This window comes from Suricata suricatta, chromosome 4, assembly GCF_006229205.1.
Source record: "Suricata suricatta isolate VVHF042 chromosome 4, meerkat_22Aug2017_6uvM2_HiC, whole genome shotgun sequence".
Taxonomy (NCBI): Eukaryota; Metazoa; Chordata; class Mammalia; order Carnivora; family Herpestidae; genus Suricata; species Suricata suricatta.
In genome coordinates, this window is record NC_043703.1 from 12,444,102 (window position 1) to 12,465,232 (window position 21,131).

Genomic DNA, 21,131 nt, shown 5'->3' on the forward strand with positions numbered 1-21,131 from the left:
TGTGAAGTGTTGAGGGGTAGGGCCAGCTCTGGGATGCAGGTGCTGAGGTCCGGCCCGGGCTTCATCCTCCAGGACCCCTGTCCCCCACCAGGACCCAGCTAGGAAATCAAGTCAAACCTCTGGATCTCTCTGGGTCAGGTTTCAGTTCCTGGCTTGGGCCAGGTGTCCGGTTCTGGGTCCAGTGGGAAGATACAAGCCCTCAGGACCCTGAGGTCCAGCTGAGGATCCCCGGGGCTCCCAGAAGGGAGAACTATGACCTGAGCAGCCCCCCTCTGGGCACACGGTGGAAGGTGGACTGTCCAGGCACTTCCCAGGGAGGACCCTGGCCCATAACTTCTCTCTGCTTTCGTTTTCTCGTCTGTAGAATGGGGATCCTGAGTAATACTTCCTACTTCAGAGGGTTATGGTGAAAATGAAATAATTATATTTGTAAACACACACAGAACAGTGCCTGTCACAGAACCAACACTGTCTATGCGCTTGCTGTTGTATTTCTGATTTTGTCAACAAATGGCCTGTGGACTCCAAACTTCTTAACCCAGTATGTGATTATTTGGAGTGTGAGACAGATTCATGTACATTTTTAAAGGTAGGTTCTCTAATTTTGCATCTTGTGCTCTGAAACTCTTTGTTAATTCTACCTTACTGGTGGTGATGTGCAGCTCTGGGATCTTTTTTTTTTTTTTTTTTTACTGTCTTTTTGTTTATTTGATCTGCTGCATTCTGAACACAGGGTATTAAGGAATCCCAAGTTTTATTTATTTCTTCTTGGATAACTGTCACCTTTTCATTTATATATTTTGTTGTTGGAAAATGTGTAGCACCTAATGAATATTGTTGTTGTCATTACTCACTGCGCCTTTTATCATTCTAAAGTCTAATGTTGATGTTTCCTCGGGGCTTTTATTTAAAGTCTGTTTTGTCAGAGATCAAGATTAAACCTCTGCCTCTCTTACATTTGCACAGGCATTAATTTTAGTTATGCCTTTTCTTTTTTCTTTAAATGCATCTTTGGATATAATCCAAAATCCATCAAATTCTTGGGTTGGGTATTTTTTTTAATGTTTATTTATTCTTGAGAGAGAGAGAGTGTGAGGGTGTAGGGGAGGCAAAGAGAGAGAGGTGGGGGAGGGGGCACACAGGATCTGAAGAATGGGCTCTGGGCTGATAGCAGTAACCCCAATGCAGGGCTCGAACTCACAAACTGAACCTTGAGATTATGACCTGAACCGAAGTTGTACGCTCCACCGACTGAACCACCCAGGCAGATGCCCCTTCCTTGTTTCCCTGTATTGCTTGAACAGAGCCTCAGGACATCTGGTATAATCTTGTTTGCTTGTCCATCTTCCCTGCAAGCCTACGAGCAACTTGAGGGCCAGCCTGGCCAACCTCTAGGATGGATCCCGGCCCATAGCAGGCACTCAGTAAAGGTTGTTGAATAAATAAATGAATGAGACATTAATCTTGCTATTTATGGATTTAAAATGGTTTGGGGGTGCCTGGCTGGCTCAGTCAGTAGAGCATGTGACTCTTGATCTCAGGGTCATGAGTTTGAGCCCCACGCTGAGCAGAGATTACTTTAAAATAAAATAAAATAAAATAAAATAAAATAAAATAAAATGGTTTGAAGTTCTTTTTGAACTCCAAAAAGGTGTCATTATCTTCTTCCTCATCTTTGTTAAATCATTAATATTGTCGCTTTAAAATCTTTTTAGTTCCTTCTTATTTAAAAAAATTTTTTAATGTTTTTTATTTATTTTTGAGAGACAGAGAGAGACAGCATGAACAGGGGAGGGTCAGAGAGAGAGAGGGAGACACAGAATCTGAAGCAGGCTCCAGGGTCTGAGCTGTCAGCACAGAGCCCGACACGGGGCTCGAACCCACAAACCGTGAGATAATGACCTGAGCCCAAGCCAGATGCTTAACCGACTGAGCCACCCAGGGACTCCAAGTTCCTTCTTATTTTTTTTTAAAGTTTATTTATTTTGGGGGAGAGGGAGAGAGAAAGAGAGAGAGTGTGCTCACACTCACACAGGCAGGGGAGAGGCAGAAAGAAGGAAAGAGAGAACCTCAAGAGAGATCTCACAAAATGTGAGATCATGACCCGCGCCAAGATCAAGAGTTGGCCACTTAACCCACTGAGCCACCCAGCCGCCCCGTTTTTAGTTCCTTTTTAAATACCATGTTATTATATACTGTGTTTCCCTTAAGACAAAAGATAATAATTTACACCATCAAACTTTCCCCATTAGTCATACTGACAAATTAATCTTTTCTGAGTCTACCTTTGAAATGCAAATTAAATTGTCCATTTTTAATGATCCTTGAAATGAAGGATTTTTAATGGTAGCCCTTTCCGTTCCTGAGGATTTACAAATGTGGCTCTTCTACCGTCAAAGCAGAACAAATTGACGGAGTAACCGGCCTGGGATGATAATGCTTCGTCCGAAATTGCTCCGTAAATGTCTTCCCTGATTTTTCACTTGTAAAATTGAGGTGTTTCCTGTTCTCATATCTCTGAACAGCAGCTGCCTTACTCTGCTGCTTGTGACAGTTTTTTAAAAATATTGTTTCGTTACAGAATGTAATGGTAGAGAAGACCCCATTTACAATAGCAACAAATAAGAGAAACTATTCAGGAATAGATTGAAGAAGATACTGCATCATGAAGGCGGAAGTTCAATGGGCTGCCTTGATGTCTTTGAACCTCATGGGGCCTCAAAGCCTTAGTGGTACGTTCTGCTCCTGCTGGATGCATCCCCCCACCCAGTGGGGTATTTATTCAGACAAGCCAGTCATATCTTCTAGTGGGAACCATCACTGCCTCCCGTCACCACAGAGCCTGCCTCCCACCACACGGGCTGGGTCACCCCGCCCCCAAGCGTGGCCCCGCACGGCCTGGATGTCCTCCTCCCCGGACCAGGAATGCGTGTGACTAACAAACCACTGTCCATCTCGTCTGCGCTGTGCTGGTGTTGTGTGAGGGGCCATCAGACACCATTTAGGGCACAGAATCCTTCCTTCGGCAGTGGGGTGAACAGGACTGATCAGAGCAGGTACGTGCAAAGGTTGTATAAGGAAAGTTTTAGAATACTCCTCAAAGACACAAAAATAGGCTTCAGCACAAAGGAAAATATCCCCTATTCTTGGACAGGATGGCTCAACATTTTAAAGATGTCTGTTCTCCTAAGTCAATTTACACATTCAATACAGCCTGACCCAGTAAGAACCCCAACAAGCTATTTTACAGAGTTAGACAGACAATGTGACTCTAGAGTTCCTGTGGAAAACAAACAGGCAAGAACAGTCAGGAAAACAGTGAAAGATAAAAGCCATGAGGGCAGATTAGCCTGGCAGACGTGACATTGTAGGGCCAAGCCTCCATAATCAGCAATGTGGTGCTGGCCTGTGAAAGGAAACCTAACAATGGAAGTAGGCTGGGAAGCCCAGACTCAACGCAAATACACAGGGAAATTCAATACATGACCAACATGGCAACTCGGATCATTGGGTCAAAATGGACTTTAATAAATGGCATTGGGAGCACTGCACAGCCATTTGGAGAAAGATAAAATCAGATTTATATTCCACTCCACACAGAGCAAATCCCAAATGAATCAGGACTCTGGAGGTGAATAAAACAATATCATCCAAGTACTAGCAAATACATGGGGTGAATTCCTCTTTAAACTTGGTGTAGGGGGGCGCCTGGATGGCTCAGTTGGTTAAGCGTCCGGCTTTGGCTCAGGTCATGATCTCACGGTCCATGGGTTCGAGCCCTGCATTGGTCTCTGTGCTGACAGCTAGCTCAGAGCCTGGGGACTGCTTCGGATTCTGTATCTCTCTCTCTCTCTGACCCTCCCCTGCTTGTGCTGTCTCTGTCTGTCTCTCAAAAATAAAAAAATTAAACTTGGTGTAGGAAAGGCCTTTCGAAACTGTGACAAAATCCAGAGGCAATATGATTGATAAATTTGACTGCATAAAAAGATAAATGAAGTTGGGGCACCTGGGTGGCTCAGTTGGTAAGCATCTGACTTTGGCTCAGGTTGTGATCTCACGGTTCGTGAGTTCGAGCCCTGCATCAAGCTCTGTGATGACATCTCAGAGCCTGGAGCCTGCTCTGGATCCTTTGACTCCCTCTATCTCTGCCCCTGCCCCCGCTCATGCTCTGTTTCTCTCTGTCTCAATAATAAATAAAACATAAATTTTTTTAAATAAAAATAAATGAAGTCAAAAGACAACTGACAAACTAAGAAAATATATGCAGCCTATTATACTACAAAGAGCTAATATCCCTTATATACAAAAAGTCTCTTCAATATTGAGAGACAAAGGACTAAAAATACAATAGAAAAATGGGAATGGGGTATGTACAAACCATTCACAAAAAAAGACATAAAAATTGCCTTCAAAACAGATGAAATAATGTCCAGGCTCACCCAAAATAAATCATACTAAGAATGGAAGAGGGGCAGAGAGCAAGGGAGACAGAATCCAAAGCAGGCTCCAGGTTCTGAGCTGTTAGCACAGAGCTCGATGCGGGGCTCGAACTCACCAACTGTGAGATCATAACCTGGGCCGAAGTCAGATGCTTAGCTGACTGAGCCACCCAGGCGCCCCTGATGGCACAAATTCTTATACATGACAGCATATTCTGATGTTGAGGTTGTGAGGAAACAGAAACTCTGAGACGTTGCTGGTGCACATGCTCCCTGGCAAAGTCGTTCTGGACAAAAAGTGGGCGGTTCCTAACGGTACTATACATGCATTTCCACTTTTGGACCCAGCAATTCAGCAATTCGACTTCTAGGACTCAATGCTATCGATATGCCTCCAACAACATGAAAATATACATGTGCAAGGTTATTCATTGCAGCACTGTTCACAATTGTGAACCATCAGACACAACTTACGTGCCTTTATGCAGGAGATTGGCTGGGTAAACCATGCTAGGTCCACATGCTGGAGCACTCTACAGACATAAGAAAGGAGGCGGAAGCTCCCTCTGACCTGATGTGCAGCGACTCCCTGGAAAAGAGTAGTCTTCCAGCAGAGAGTAAAGGTTACCTGCAGCATGCTAAATCTCACGTAAGGAAGAAGGGTTATAAAAAAAATACACATGTATCTGTTGATTTGTCCAAGAGAAATAGAGGAGGGGTAAATCAGGAACTAAAGATGCCAACTACCTACGGGGAGACGGGTGGAGAAATGAGAAAAAGGGGTGAATGAAATTGGAGTATCAGGGACATGAAGGGAGCGACATTTCTCTGAGTATGTCCTTTGTATAGCTGTGACCCTTAGAATGACAGTAGTGTTTTATAAGCCCTTCAGATAAAATGAAATACAAACACCAACAGATCAACCTTAACTGTGTCACAAATGAATCACTAATAGCACTAAAGGGGATAGGCAAGAAAAAACCTAGCCTGGGTGGCTTTGGTAGCCAGTATCTTTACTGGATACCAACAGAATGGTACATAAACGCTATTGTCTTGTTAGTAAAATGTGTTTCTCACAGGTGCATGAGTTAACAATTCTGAAATCACTATGAGTGTACAAGAATGGAAGAAATAAGTAAGGGCACTATAGATAATGAAAGCCAGGTTTCGGGGCTCCCGGTGGCTCAGTCGGTTAAGCATTTGACATCGGCTCAGGACATGATTTCGCAGTTCATGAGGTCGAGCCCCACATCGAGCTCTGTGCTGACAGCTTGGAGCTTGGATCCTGCTTCAGATTCTGTATCTCCCTCTTTCTGCCATTCCCCAACTCACTGTGTCTCTCTCTCAAAAATTAAAAAAAAAATTAAAAAAATTTTTAAGCCAGGTTTCTCACCATAGGAGAAAGAAGTTCCAAATAAAAGCTAGAATGAACCCCATAGCAGTGAGTTTGAATCAGAGATAGCAGTATAAATTCATAGTTTTAAATGTATACACAGAAAGATAGATACAGAAATACACCTGTGGGGGTGCCTGGGTGGCTCAGTCGGCTAAGCCTCTGACTCTTGATTTCAGCTCAGGTCATGATCTTGCAGTTTGTGGGATGGAGCCCCTCACTGGGCTCTGTGAGGAGGCTGCTTGGGATTCTCTTTCTGCCCCTCCCCCGCTCACACTTATGCATGCGCTCTCTCTCGCTCTCTCGCTCTCTCTCTCTCTCGCTCTCTCTTTCTCAAAATGGATAAACTTTAAAAAAAAGAAATAGACATCTGGATGTATGTGTGTAAATGTGTGCATTAGTATGCATGTATGTATGTGTGTACACACACACACACACACTTCCTGGCTTGAACTATTCAGTGGGCTGAAAAGCAATGACACTTCTGTGACAATGAGGACATCTAGCACCCCAATCTTGGCTTGTAAGTCCCATTCTCCAATAAAAGGAACCAGGGATCCTTGGAGAAGTGGTTAGTTCCAGGGCTGGGCAGGGAAAACACAAGATGATCTTGGAACATCTTACAGGGTCAGAAGTAAGGAAGTGCTCACAAAAGAATGTGAGTTTGTGGGAAGATCAGAGGACTCAATCCAAAGGGGATCCTGATAGCCAACGTTGCAACAATTTAATACAGGAAAGGAGGGAAAGAGGAAGGAAGGAAGGACGAAAGGAAGGAAGGGAAAAAGGAAATTGGATTTTAGCTCATAGAATAAAATAATGTCCACTCTTCCATATTGATAGAAATAATCGAATACATGGAGAGAAGAGACTGCTCTTCCTTATAGAAGAATTTGAACTATAGAAGAAAGAAGGAAATAGAAAACCACCACTTGGCTAACACACAGTTGTTACGATAAGATTCATTGAACAAATAAATGCTAGAATTGGTGGGTGAAAGTTTGAGGGGAAACAGGATATTGGTAGAGTCTGAAAGTATTATCTCTCTGGGAAAAAGATAGTAGCTTTACAGTAGAGAAAGCTTGGCACACACCACCCAAATCAAATGGTTAAGGTTAATATCACCAATAAGAAGATATTTTGACATAACACATCATTGTGTCTGCTGCACTGGGGAAACAATAGTGTGTCTGTGGTATTCTTGCTAAACCCCCATAACACATTCTAGTCAGAATAAAACTTTAGATGCCCTCAGATTAAGAGATATTCTATAAAATAATTGGTCAGAACTCTTCAAGCGTGTCATGGTCATGACAGGAGAAAACAAGAATGGTTACAGTCCAAAGGAGACTAAGAAGAGACCACTCAGTGCCATGTGGAGTCCTGCCTCGGATGCTGGCACAGAAAAAGAATGTTCGTGGAAAAAGTGGTAACATTTGAATGAGGTCCACAGTTCAAGTAATAGTATTTATTGTTCTGGTGTAAATTGTTTAGTTTTAATCATTGCAGTGGCTCTGTAAGGATTATGTGGGGTTTCTGGTAGGGAAAGTTGGGTGAGAGGTTTATAGGAACTCTAAACTATTTTTTCCAACTTTCCCAGAAGTCTACACTTAGTTCGGGGGGGGGGGGGGGTTTAAACAGGGGATAGGTACTAAGGAAAGCACTTGTGACGAACACTGAGTGTATTATGCTAAGTGATGAATCTCTAAGTCTACACATGACACTAATATTGCACTGTATGTTAACTAGCTAGAATTTAAATAAAAACTTGGGGGGAAAAAAAGAGAAAAGTAGGATGTGTGCTTTGGGTAAAATGAGGAACGAAAATGCATTTTTTCATTGAGGATAACAAAATAATTTTGTCTTCAATTGAGGCCGGTTATTTAAAGAGGAAAACCTTAGGACAAATTCTGGGGGAAAAAGGTTAGAAAGATTTGTGAAAAAAAGTCTTAAAATGTTGGTCAAGCTGGCTTAGATTAAAATAAATATATTTAATGAGGTTTAATATCAAAAGTAAGCTGATGCGAAATTAGAATTTGGTTTTCCTCTCTGTTAAAAAGAAAATGTTTTCTGGGGTGTCTAAGCAGCTCAGGGGGTTAAGCACTGGATTCTTGATTTTGCCCCCGCATGATCTCCCAGTCTTGAGATCAAGCCCCACGTTACACTCCATGCTGGGTGTGGGGCCTGCTTAAGATTCTCCCTCTCCTGCTCCTCTTGCCTCCCCCCCCAAAAGAAAATGGTTTCTTAGATTCTTGGTCTTCTATTTACAAGGAATTGTAAACACATGTTTTGTAAAAACAAATGGTTTTCTTTGCCTTTCACGTAATCTACCTAGAAAAAGATTCTACATTTTGTCTTCACCAGGTCTTTGATTACTAAGGGTAAAAATCTGAGTCTGTTCCATATTAAAGATCTTTTAAAAAATGTTCATTTATTTATTTTGAGAGAGAGAGAAAGCATGCGTGCTGGGGAGGGGCAGAGAGAGAGGGAAAAAGAATCCCAAGACACATCAGAAAACATGAGAGGTGTTGAGGGGTGTGACGCCAGGTGTCACTGGAAAGAGATGGAAATCTCAGTTTGGAGAGTCACCATGAGAAGGAGGAATGACCCGCATGACAAGGAATCGCTTTCTGCCATCAACCACATGAGCTCAGAAAGGACCCTGAGCTTACGTGAGACCCCATGACTGCAGCCTTGTGAGACCCTGAGCAGAGGACCCAGCTAGGCTGTGCCCAGCCTCCCGACCCCCAGAAACTAAGAGATAACAAGTGGGTATTGTTTTCAGCCTCTAAGTTGTGCTCGTCTGTTATACTGCAGCAGAAACAAAGACGACCACCTAACAGGGCTGTGACTGGTCCTTCCAAACTTCAAACCAGGCCCAAGCCATGAATGGTAAACCTCCACCTACCTCACGACTCAGCAATTCCAGGACAAATGAGTATGGCCGCGAAAAGCCATGGGAGGACGGAGGATGCATCCCACCTGTCAGAATGGCTAGGCTCCAAGAGACAACGGTGCTGGCGAGGGTGTGGAGGAATGGGAGCCTTGTGCACTGCCGGGGGGAGTGTACACTGGTGCAGCTGCTGGGCACAGTATGGAGCACAGAGTATGTGCACAGTATGGAGGTTCCTCAAAACATTAGAACTAGAGCTAGCCTACGAGCCAGCAACGCCACTTCTGGGTACACATCTGAAGGAAATGAAATGGCTATCTTGGAGAGATAGCCACACCTTGCCCCTCACGTTCATTGAGGCATAATTCACGAGAGCCAAGACCCAGAGACAACCTGACTCACCTAGCTCTGGATAAATGGATGAAGCGAATGTGGAATTCACAGATGCACACGATGGAATATTACTTGGTCATAAAAAAGAAGGAAACCCTGGTATTTGTGGCAATGTGGATGAATGGCTCTTGAGGGCATATGCTGAGTGAAATAAGTTAGACTGAGAAAGGAATATACTGTATGATCCTACCTCTAGGTAGAATCTAAAAAACTCCAGACTCATAGAAACGAGAGTGGAATGATGGTTTCCAGGGCCTGGCGGGTGGTGACGTGGGGAGACGTTGGTCAAAGAGGGCAAACTTCCAGGTATAAAATGATTCGGTTCCGGGATCACCTGTACAGCTTGGTGACTGTAGTTAACCATACTCTATTGTATACTTGAAAGTTGCCAAGAGAGTAAAGCTTAAATGTTCTTACCGTACATACACAAAAACTGTAACCACGTGAGGTGATGGATGTGGAAGTGTTAACTAAACTTATTGCAGTAATCAATCTGCAATAGATACGTCTATAAGACCGTCACGTTGTGCATGTTAAACTCACACCGTGTTGTGTGTCGGTGGTGTCACAATAAAACTGAGAGAGAAAAAGAAAGCTAAACACATGAGCAGCATTCCTTATCTGGTTATTTTTGAGATTGAGGGAGTCAGTAGGCGAGGGGCAGGCAGACAGGGGGACAGAGGATACTGGCTCCATGTAGATGGGAGGGACTGATGTGGGGCTCAAACTCATGAACCGTGAGATCATGACCTGAGCCGAAGTCGGGTGCCCAACCTACTGCGCCACCCAGGTGCCCCAAGAATCATTCTTTAATGTTGCAATGTATTGGAATGTTGTAAGTAAAATGGTTGATGTCTGGGATTTAATTGTTTTTTTCTAATTTTTATCCTTGAGGAGGAAGAAAAGGATTTAATATTTTAATATTAATTAATTAATATTATATATTTAATAGAAGCTATAGTGCCTAAGTCATGTACTTATTATACTTATAATATAAATAATATAATTTAATATAAATATATAATAGTTATATATTTAATATAAGGAATAGTGCCTAAGGCAGGCACTTATACTCCTGACCTCAGCCCCATACACTCCTGTTTTATAAAGCTATAGAACAGGGGCACCTGGGTGGCTCAGTCGGTTAAGCATCTGGTTCAGGTCAGGTCATGATCTCACGGTTCGTGGGTTCGAGCCCCACAGCAGGCTCTCTGCTGACAGCTAGCTCAGAGCCTGGAGCCTGCTTCAGATTCTGTATCTCCCTCTCTCTCTGACCCTTCCCTGCTCTCAGTGTCTCTGTCTCTCAAAAATAAATTTAAAAACCCCATACAAATAAATAAATAAATAAAGCTATAGGACAGACCAAAGTTGGAACTTAAAGGTAGGGTAGAAGACACAACAGATAAATCAAAGGGGGCAGAGGTGGGGCTTGATTTTGAATACTCAAGGAATAAAAAGTTGGGAATAAGTAAAACAATATGGCAGAATACTGTTAAGTCATTGAATCTGGCGGTAGTTACATGGAGGTTCATTAGGCTCTTTTCTTTATTTGGGGGAATCTTTAAAATTTTCTGTAAGAGGGGCACCTGGGTGGCTCAGTCGGTTAAGCATCCGACTTTAGCTCAGGTCATGATCTCATGGTTCATGGGCTTAAGCCCCACATCGGGCTCTGTGCTGACAGCTCGGAGCCTGGAGCCTGCTTCAGATTCTGTGTCTCCCTCTCTCTCTGCCCCTCCCCTCTCACACTGTGTGTGTGTGTGTGTGTGTGTGTGTGTGTGTGTGTGTGTGTCTTTCTCAAAAATAAATAAATCCTAAAAAATAAAATTTTCTATAAGAAAACATTGAAGTGCAACTAAATAATAAAATCCAAAAAAGTGCCTGCAATCTTCACAGAAGCTCCAAGTGTTACAACCAAATGGAAGATTAAACAAAAAAAACTCAGCTTTTAAAAATACCTAGATTGAGTGCGCCTGGATGGCTCAGCGGGTTAAGTGGCCAACTTCAGCTCAGGTCATGATCTCTCAGTTTGTGGGTTTCAGCCCCGCCTCAGGCTCTGTGCTGCCAGCTCAGCCAGGAGCCTGCTTCACATTCGGTGCCTCCCTCACTCTCTGCCCCTCCCCTACTCGTGCACTGTCTCTGTTAAAAAAAGAAGAAACATTAAAAAAAAAAACCCAAAAAACACCTGGATTGAGGATGCCTGGGTGGCTCAGTGAGCAGAGCAAGTGACTCCTAATCTCAGGACTGTGAGCTGGAGCTCGGCGTTGGGTGTAGAGATTACTAAAAACAAACAAACAAATAAATAAACTTTAAAAAAAAGTGGACCAACAGACGTCTTGCCTAAATTTTCAATTTATCTTTGATTATCTGCCAAACCAGTCTGTGTAGGAGTAAGACTATAGGAACAAAATGCACTCAGACAGGTTTCTCTCAGTTTTTCCCCGCCCCTGTATTCACAATTTTTTTTAAGGTCTATTATTTTCTATGATTATTAGGCTACACTACCTGGAACCCTTTCCCATGACTGATGTAAAGGTTTCGAAGAGAAAAATGATGACCTTTGGGTTGGTAAAAATACACGGATTGTGACAAGTTGAGCAAACATTCTGCAGGTGAAGAAGGTAGTGTGTCGAATATTCTCCGGCCTCCTGGAAATCTTAGCTCAGTCGAAGTGGACTCTGAAGAGGAGTGACTTAAGAAGAGTCCTTTAGGGGTGCCTGGGTGGCTCAGTCAGTTAAGCGTCTGACTTCAGCTCAGGTCATGATCTCACGGTTCATGAGTTCCAGCCCCACGTCGGGCTCTGTGCTGCAGCTCAGAGCCTGGGGCCTGTCTTTGGATTCTGCGTCTCTCTCTCCGACCCTCCCCTGCTCACACTGTTTCTCTCTCTTAAAAATAAAATAAAACATAACAACAACAGAAAAGAAGAGTTCTTTAAGAGTGAGTTCTTGAAGAAGAAAAGCCTTAAGATGTGAGTGGCCCAGTTCTATCCCCTTAAAGACTGAGAAATTCCTTCCATAATATGACTTCATCAGCCTTAGGTTGGACATTCACAGTGATGAAAAACTCTCAAGGTACGTGTTCCTCTTGGATCCATTCTCCTTACTGGTAACTGTTTCCTTCCTTAGACACCATGTGGACTCACGGCTTTCAGCCACTGCTCTACAGCCGCCATTGAGAACCCGGCAGAGCCGGCCCAGCCCTACTGCAGACAACAGGGATCCCCTCCCAAGACCTTGAACTCACCACGTCTTTCCTCTGGTAGCACAAGCAGGTTTTCTGATGTTGGTGGAGGTGGTGTTCCCTCGTCCCCAGAACTCAGTTCTTAGCTGACTGCATTCTCAGAATGTCCCCTTCCCCCAAAACTGCTCTTAAGAATCAGCTACAGTAAGGGGTGTGTGGGTGGGTGGCTGGGGGGATTCATGTCAAAGTCCCAGAGGAAACATGAAGCTTTAATCCCAATTATGAGACACGATAATGTTGTCTCTTACTAAGGAAGTAGCCAACCTCAACAGACACAAGAGTATGGCCTATTTTTGTAGGGGTGATGGTGGGGAAGGAGAGGAGACTGAAAATTTGGGTACAAAGAGCCTTCCTAATTTTTCTAGAATCATGGTGCTTTGATTATAGGCCTGTTATCTATGAGGTGGTCTTCTTGCTCCTAGCCTGGCATCAAGCCCTTTATAGACAACTTGGATGTGTGGAGAATGCAGCCTTTCAAGCAAGATTCAGCTGTGTGACTAGATGACAATATTACTGAGGACCTACTGAGTGCCAGGCTTTCGGCCACATGCTGGCAAAATAGCATTAAGCCTTATGCACGAAAGTTGTGGGCATGTTTCTTTCTTTATGCTAGTTTTCCAAAGTGGAAATGGCATCACTGTTTTTTGATAATAAAGCAAATACACATTATTTAGAAAATTCAAATAATACAAAAAATACATAAAGAAGGGGGAAAAAGTGATTGCTTTTCTTAGCATCCTGAAAAACTGGAGGTAGAAACACAAGATCGTTGGGAGGATTAAATGAGAGAACGCATGTGAAAATCTCTAGCACGTAGTAGGTCCTCAAAGGCAGGGGTGTAGTTATAGTAAAGCCAATGGAGCGTAAGCTTCAGGTTTCCAAAGTGACATGAGCTCCTTCCATGGGCCCTGGCAATTTGTTCCTTGGGTCATCAATTTTTGTGAAATTTGCAAAGGAATCTATTTCTGTATTTTTTTTCAAGTGCCACAAAATCTGGAACGTCTCCTCTAAAAACGTTGTTACTTTCCTTCCCTTGATGAATAGCGAGACCATGTTTCCCACCCACCAGGAAAGGCCTGTGGGAGCGTCTCAGCTCCAGCGATCTGTCTCATTTTACCTTTCCCGCGAGGATTACACGGCTCCATCTTCGTTAGTGAGGATCGCAGCTTCAGGCTTCAGAAGGATCAAAATGGCCGGCACCTTCCTGGGTGGAAGAACGGTGCCTCGGCAGCCTGCTAAGCTGTGTGCTTCCGAAATTTAAGAAGAGAGGGCTCCTGCCTTCTCCCTTCCCTACACACAGCAATGGAACACAGCCTCAGCTGTCAGCAAGTTCAATAAACAAAGCAAGGGATTATTTCTGCCTTTTTACCACCTGTGTGACTGACCTCTGTAACCAACAGCTCTAATTATGAATTTTGGAGGCAGCTGAGGAAAAAGATTGCATTTCAGTGCAGCCTGAGCCTGTTTTGTTAGCTTCAAAAGATTGTTTTGGTCATTAAGGACCCATGAGAGGAGAGTCTGTCTGCACAGCTAATTATCTTCAGCCACGGGCTGCCTCCGTGGCTTAGTCCTAGCAGTAATGACAGCTAGGTCTTGGGTTCGGGTCCCATGTGGACAAGTTAACATTGCTCCTAACACAGTTACAAAATGCATGTGAACATCAGTCCTCTTAAAAATGCGTGTCACTCAGCCAAGGGGGCCTGAGTGACACAGTATGGGTATGCTTCTCACACAATTGGGCGAACACTGTACAAGTACATGATTCATTTTTTAAAAACGTTTATTTATTTTTGAAAAAGAGGGACCATGTGTATCTGCGTGAGTGAAGGAGGGGCAGAGAGAGAAGACAGAGGATCTGAAGCAGGCGCTGCGCTGACAGCAGAGAGGGCTGGAACTTACAATCTGTGAGGTCATGATGAGAGCTAAAGTAGGCTACTTAATCTACTGAGCCACTCAGGTGCCCAAAGTACACAACTCAATGATCTTGGGGTTTCAGTGCTTTCTTATAGATGAAGCAAACCTAGAGGTCTTTTATGGAACCGATGAAAGAATAAAAGAGGAAGAGAGAGGGGCGCCTGGGTGGCTCAGTTGGTTGGGTGACCAACTTCAGCTCAGGTCATGAACTTGTGGTTTGTGGGTTCGAGCCCTGCATCAGGCTCTGTGCTGACAGCTTGGAGCGTGGAGTCCATTTCCAATTCTGTGTCTCCCTCTCTCTCTCTGCTCCTCCCCGGCGTATGTTCTGTGTCTCTTTCCTTCAAAAAAAAAACAAAACAAAACAATAGAGAGTAGTAAGAGCAGTAAAACCTTGATTTGCAAGCATAATTTGTTCCAGAAACATGCTTGTAATCCAAAGCATTTGTATATCAAACTGGATTTCCCCATAAGAAATCATGGAAACTCAGATGATTGGTTCCACAACCCAAAAATATTCATGTAAACATGATTACAACACTGCAATATAATACAAAATAATAAAGATAATACAAAACAGAAAACTAAACAAATTAACCTGCACTTACCTTTGAAAACCTTTGTGGCTGGTATGAGGGAGACAAGAGACAGGAGGGTATTGTGTAGAACGACCTTCACGGTCACTCACGGAATCACTGCTATCAATTGGCTCAATGAAATCTTCTTTTAATGCAACCTATCCAATGACCTAGAATGAAGCAAAGTATTCCTAAGCTCACTCTTGGATGGAAAAGCAAAGGACTGTCCATCAGTGCTTTGAAGTCACAAAAAATACCCTAGTGCCAGTTGTGGGCACCTTCTAATGTTCTGAAAAAATCACTGATTTCTGCCAAACACTGTGGCGTGAGACTGAGCATTTGAGCATGGGAGACAATCACCCAAAATCCAGAAAGAGAAAGAGAAACCATTAACTCAGTTGTGATCATGTGACATTCAGCGTCATGGACCACTCTGTATTGCAAGGCACTGCTCGGTCGCCAAGTCAAAATGTATTAGAAATGTTTACTCGTCTTGTGGAATACTCGCAGAACAAGCTACTTGCAATCCAAGGCTCTACTGCACTGTAAGTTGAATGTAGGTCTTTCTTCAGCTTTGGTTAGAAGAGCAATATATATATCGATTAAAAATAAAAAATCAGGGTTATATCATACTTGGATCTATTTCAGTAGAAATTTCTGGTGATGACAAAGCAAGATGTAGAAGGAACATCTAGTATGATATGATCCCGTTTAATAAGATAACTAAAAACCCCTGGATATAGCTATGTATAAAAGCATAAATGCCTCTTTGTTTCTTTGCTTGTTGTTAAAGATTTTGTTTTTAAGTAATCCCTATACCCAATGTGGGGCCGGAACTCACAACCTTGAGATCAAGAGTCTCATGCTCCAACTGAGCCAGCCAGGCTCCCTACAATTCCTTATAATGTCCTCTGGAGAGGACACCCACCGATTGCACAACCACCAATCTGCACTGTCTCTATGGATTTACCTAATCCAAACATTTCATATAAAAAGCCATACAGTATGTGGATTTTGTGTCTGGCTTCTTTCTGTTAGCGTGTTTTTGAGATTCATTCATGTTGTAGCATGTATCAATGCCTTGCTCCTTTTCATGGCTAAATAATAGTCCATCATATGAATGTACTACAATTAATTAATTCATTTGTTCACTGCTGGACATTTGGGATGTTTCTGCCTTTTAGCTGTGATTAGTGCTACTTTGATTACGTATGCCTACATATTTGAGCACTTGCTTTCAATTCTTTTGGGTACATACCTAGGAGTGGAATTGCTAGATCATACAGTAATTCTATATTTAATTTTTAAGGAACTATCAAACTGTTTTCCACAGTGGTTGAACCATTTTTGCATTCCCACCAGCAGTATGTATGTGTATGTATGAGTATATATATATATATGTATATATATAGATATATATGTATATATAGATATAGATATAGATATATATATATAGAGAGAGGATTTTTTAATTAAAAAAAAGAAGGAAAGGCACTAGAAAGTCCATAAATCTATTTTGTTTAATGTTTTTTATTTTTGAGAGGCAGAGACAGAGTGAGACAGAGCACTTGTGGTGGGGGGGGGAGCAAAGAGAGGAGACACAGAATCCAAAGCAGAGGCCATAAATTCTTAGAGCCCATTAAGAGGGGTGATCACAGCAATATTAGTGGGATGAAAATGATCTCTGGCCTTGGGCCAATTCCTTACTTTCATGGAGCTTCACTTTCCTCATTGGTGAAATACAAAAACCATGACATTACAAAATACTTGAGGGGCGCCTGGGTGGCTCAGTCGGTTAAGCCTCCGACTTCAGCTCAGGTCAGATCTCACGTTCGTGGGTTCGAGCCCCGCATCAGGCTCTGTGCTGACCGCTAGCTCAGAGCCTGGAGCCTGCTTCCAGTTCTGTGTCTCCTTCTTTCTCTGCCCCTCCCCCTCTCATGCTGTCTCTCTCTGTATCAAAAATAAATAAAAATTTAAAAAACAAAAACCAAAAAAAAACCAAAATACTTGAGTACTAAACAAAAAACATGAAAAAGCATACTCACTGTGGACATAGTTAGCTGAACCTCAACATTCTTCACTAACAGGAGCATTCAATGTAGTTGAAAAGTTGGTGGAAGCCATGATTGCTCCAAAAGGAAAGAGTTTCCAAAGAAAATGTGTCTCTAGGAAGTATAATTTCAACCAGAAGAGGGCACTCGTAGTGGGGGCAGTATGTCACATGGTGGTAAAAAGCACAGCCTCTGAAACCAGACAGTCCTGGGTCTTCAAACTAGCTTTGCTTTGAAGTATTCAGAATTCCTTCATTGCAAGTGGCAAGAACCCAACTGAAACAGCCCATTCAAAAAAAGGAGACTTGGTTCTGAGAGCTTCCCAAACAGTGTCTTGTGCATGGGGTATGGGTGGGTGGTGGCCCTCCTCCCCTCAGCCCTGGGGAGGCTGTAGTGTCCACCAGGGCTGGCGCCTGGACATAAGAACATGCAGAAGTGGTCTCTCTGCTCCTCTTTGTAAGCAGTCTCATTGCACAACTGCTGTCTCATGTCATCGCTGCCCCTCTTGGGCTTCCATCCTCACATCACATGGTTGAGAAGAAAGCTCACTCCCCCAGGCCACAGGTAGAAAAACCCCAGCGATGGTCTGATTGGCCTGGTTTCCATCATGTGTTCATGTTTTCCATGAGTTCCCATGCCCAGGAGCCTATATATTTCAACTGGTCCAACTGGGGTCGGCTGTTCCATCCCTTGTAGCCACAAGGATGGGATCATTTAAGAAGCTTCCCATATCTACAGAGGGAGGAAGGAAGAATGGCTCCTCAAAAGGAGATGGACACAAATATTTTAATGATATCTAATTTAATAAAAATTTTAATGGTTTATGCTTTTGGTGTTATGTCTAAGAACACTTTGCCTAGCCATAAGGTCCAAAGACTTTCTCCTAAGTATTCTTCTAAAAGTGTTATAACTTAACATTTTGCATTTAAACTCATGATCTGGGGTGCTTGGCTGGCTCAGTCAGTAGAGCATGTGACTCTTGATCTCAGGGTTGTGAGTTCAAGCCTCACATTGGGCCTGAAACCTACTTAAAATTAAAATGTTTTTTGGGGTGCCTGGGTGGCTCAGTCAGCTAAGCCTCCAACTTCGGCTCAGGTCAGATCTCACGTTCGTGGGTTCAAGCCCCGCATCGAGCTTTGTGCTGACAGCTAGCTCAGAGCCTGGAGCCTGCTTCAGATTCAGTGTCTCCCTCTCTCTGCCCCTCCTCCTCTCATGCTCTGTCTCTCTCGGTCTCAAAAATAAATAAAAATATTAAAACATATTTTTAAAAATGTTTTTTAATATTTGTTTTTGAGACAGATAGTGAGTGGGGGAGGGGCTAACAGAAAGGGGGAGACAGAATCTGAAGCAGCTCCAGGCTCTAAGCTGCCAGCACAGAGCCTGATGCAGGGCTCAAACTCACAAACCAAGAGATAGTGACCTGAGCCAATGTCTGATGCTTAACCAACTAAGCCACTCAGGTGTCCCATGAAGCCTACTTAAAAATGTTAAAAAACAGAATGAAAAAATAAATTAATGATCCATCGTTGAATTAGTTTTTGTATTCAGTGTGAAGCTTAGGTTGAACTTCATCGTCTCTGGATATCGAAATTCCCAGCATCATTTGTTGAAACCACTGTCCTTCTTCCATTGAATTGATTTGTGCCTTTCCTAAAAATTAATTGGACATACTGTATTGATCTATTTTTGGGTTCTCTTTTCTCTTCCATTGACCTATGTGTCTATTCCTTTTCCAGTACTCTGCTGTCTTGGTTACTAACACTATATACTAAGTCTTAAAAACAGGTAGAGTATGTCCTCCCATTGAATTCTTCTTTTTCAAAGTTGTATTGGTGGGGCACCTGGGTGGCTCAGTCGGTTAAGCCTCTGACTTCAGCTCAGGTCAGATCTCATGTTCGTGGGTTCGAGCCCTGCATCAGGCTCTGTGCTGACAGCTAGCTCAGAGCTTGGAGCCTGCTTCCAGTTCTGTGTCTCCTTCTCTCTCTGCCCCTCCCCTTCTCATGCTCTGTTTCTCTCAGTATCAAAAATAAATAAAAAACATTAAAAAAAATTCAAAGTTGTATTGGCTATTTGAGTTCCTCCACCATTCCATATACATTTTAGAATTGGGTTGTTTATATCTGCAGAAACAAAATAAACCTTGCTGAGATTTTTATAGGAAGTATGTTGAATCTGTAGATCAATTTGGGGGAAAACTGATATCTTTAGTACAGTGAGTCTGCCTGACACCTCTCCATTTATTTAGATTTTTCTTTATTTCACCAATATGTTGTGATTTGTCAACATACAGATTCTATCCTGTTTTGTGTGCAGAGGACCCTGTCCGGAGGGTGAAAGATAAGCTCTTGACCAGGAAAAAGTATTTGCAAATCACATGTCGCGCAACGATCTTACATCTTTAATATTTAATATAAAAAGCTCTCAGTACCTGACTGTAAAGGAAACTAACAATCCAATTATAAAATAGGCAGAAGATGTAAGAGGATGTGTCACTAAACCTGAATGGCAAACCAACACATGAAAAGGGGTCAGTGCCAGTAGCCACATCATATTTTAGTATACACGCTTGGATCATGCACAGAAATCAAGAAATTGAGTGTCCATGTTGACTGCTTTATGTGGGAGAACCAAATGTGCTCATACGGGCCATTCATGATAAAGGGCATAACTGAACAAATCCAGTGTCAATGTCAAAAGTATGTGTTTTGAGCACACAGAAAAGCTTCTGTTTTCTCCAGAGGCATAAGCCAAACTTATAACAATGTAAAAAGTATCACCATACGGTACATATATTCCTTTTCAAAAATGTGTTAACTACGTAGAGCCAGGTTAACCTGTATTTTAGGGTAGCAGATGTTAATTTTCATATTTTCTAATATTTATCCTCAGTGATCCCCTTAATCCTACTGTGCTATTATTTTGACCTTAAACCTCTCATGGTTTCTCCAGTTACTTCTTTTTGTTTAACCATATTGCACCAGGCCATAATTCTTACAGGAATGTGCAGAACCTGGGATCTAAACATTGCTTTAAAGACTAATGCTACAGGGGTGCCTGGGAGGCTCAGTTGGTTAAACATCCGACTTCCGTTCAGGTCATGATCCCACCATTCCTGAGTTCGAGCCCCACGTCAGGCCACGTACTGACAACTCAGAGCCTGGGGCAGTTTCAGATTCTGTGTCTCCCTCCCTCTCTCTGCTCCTTCCTTGCTGTGTTCTGTTTCTCTCTCCAAAATGAATAAACACTTAAAAAAAAAAAGACTAATGCTACATAGCAATTAATTATTTGGCATGTATTTATTGAATACATGACATGAGTCAGGGAGGCACGGAAAGGGAGACAGAAAAATCCCAAACTGATAGTGCAGAGCCTGCTGGGGATCTTGAGCTCACGAACCGTGAGATCATGACCTGAGTCGAAGTTGGACGCTTAAATGACCGAGCCACCCAGGTGCCAGAAAGAGTTTTTTTAAATTCCCCCAAAGTGGAAAAATTTCAAAATAATTTTACATAAATGGCAGCTCGGGCCTCATGGTTTACCAGGTTTGTGTGGTTAATCAGATTATTTATCCCAACAATGGAGGAGGAGCAGGAAAGATAATACAATGCAAACACATTGAGAATTAACCCAGGAGAGGACCATTCCACTTGAGAATTATCTGCTCTCCTTTTTGCCCCAAGGACTCTAATTCTTCAGAGTAACCCATGTTTCTTTCTTATTTATGCTCTGGACGTTGACCATGGAAGGGCGGAAGTAGACTTCCGGGCAGCGACGGGACACAGAGCGCCGTATACACCTGATGACTGGGGAGGAGGCCTCAGCGCTGAGGTATTTCTAATAGAACTGGTATATTCTTGAGAAACAACTTCAGGATAGATTAGTGTATTTCTTGCCCAAAATGACAAAACTCCTCATTGTTCTTCAACTTTTCAACTTGTGATGCTCCTTTGCTGCCCCCTGAAGGTTCTCAGAGTTTCTTCCAGGAAGACACATTTTTAAGTAACCCAAGATTCCTCCCAAAACAGAATATAAAAATTACATGTAAGCTGCTCATAATGCAAACTACTGATAGTCCCAATGATTAAGGAACAGTAATATTATCTTTCACATGCTGATTTCATGGGGGTAGCTATTTACTTGCTATTAGCATCATTCAGGATGATGGATCTTTAAGATCTATTAATTAAAAGATAGATTTTGCATACATTTTAAGGTAAAAGAGCAAAACCTTTTTTTGGT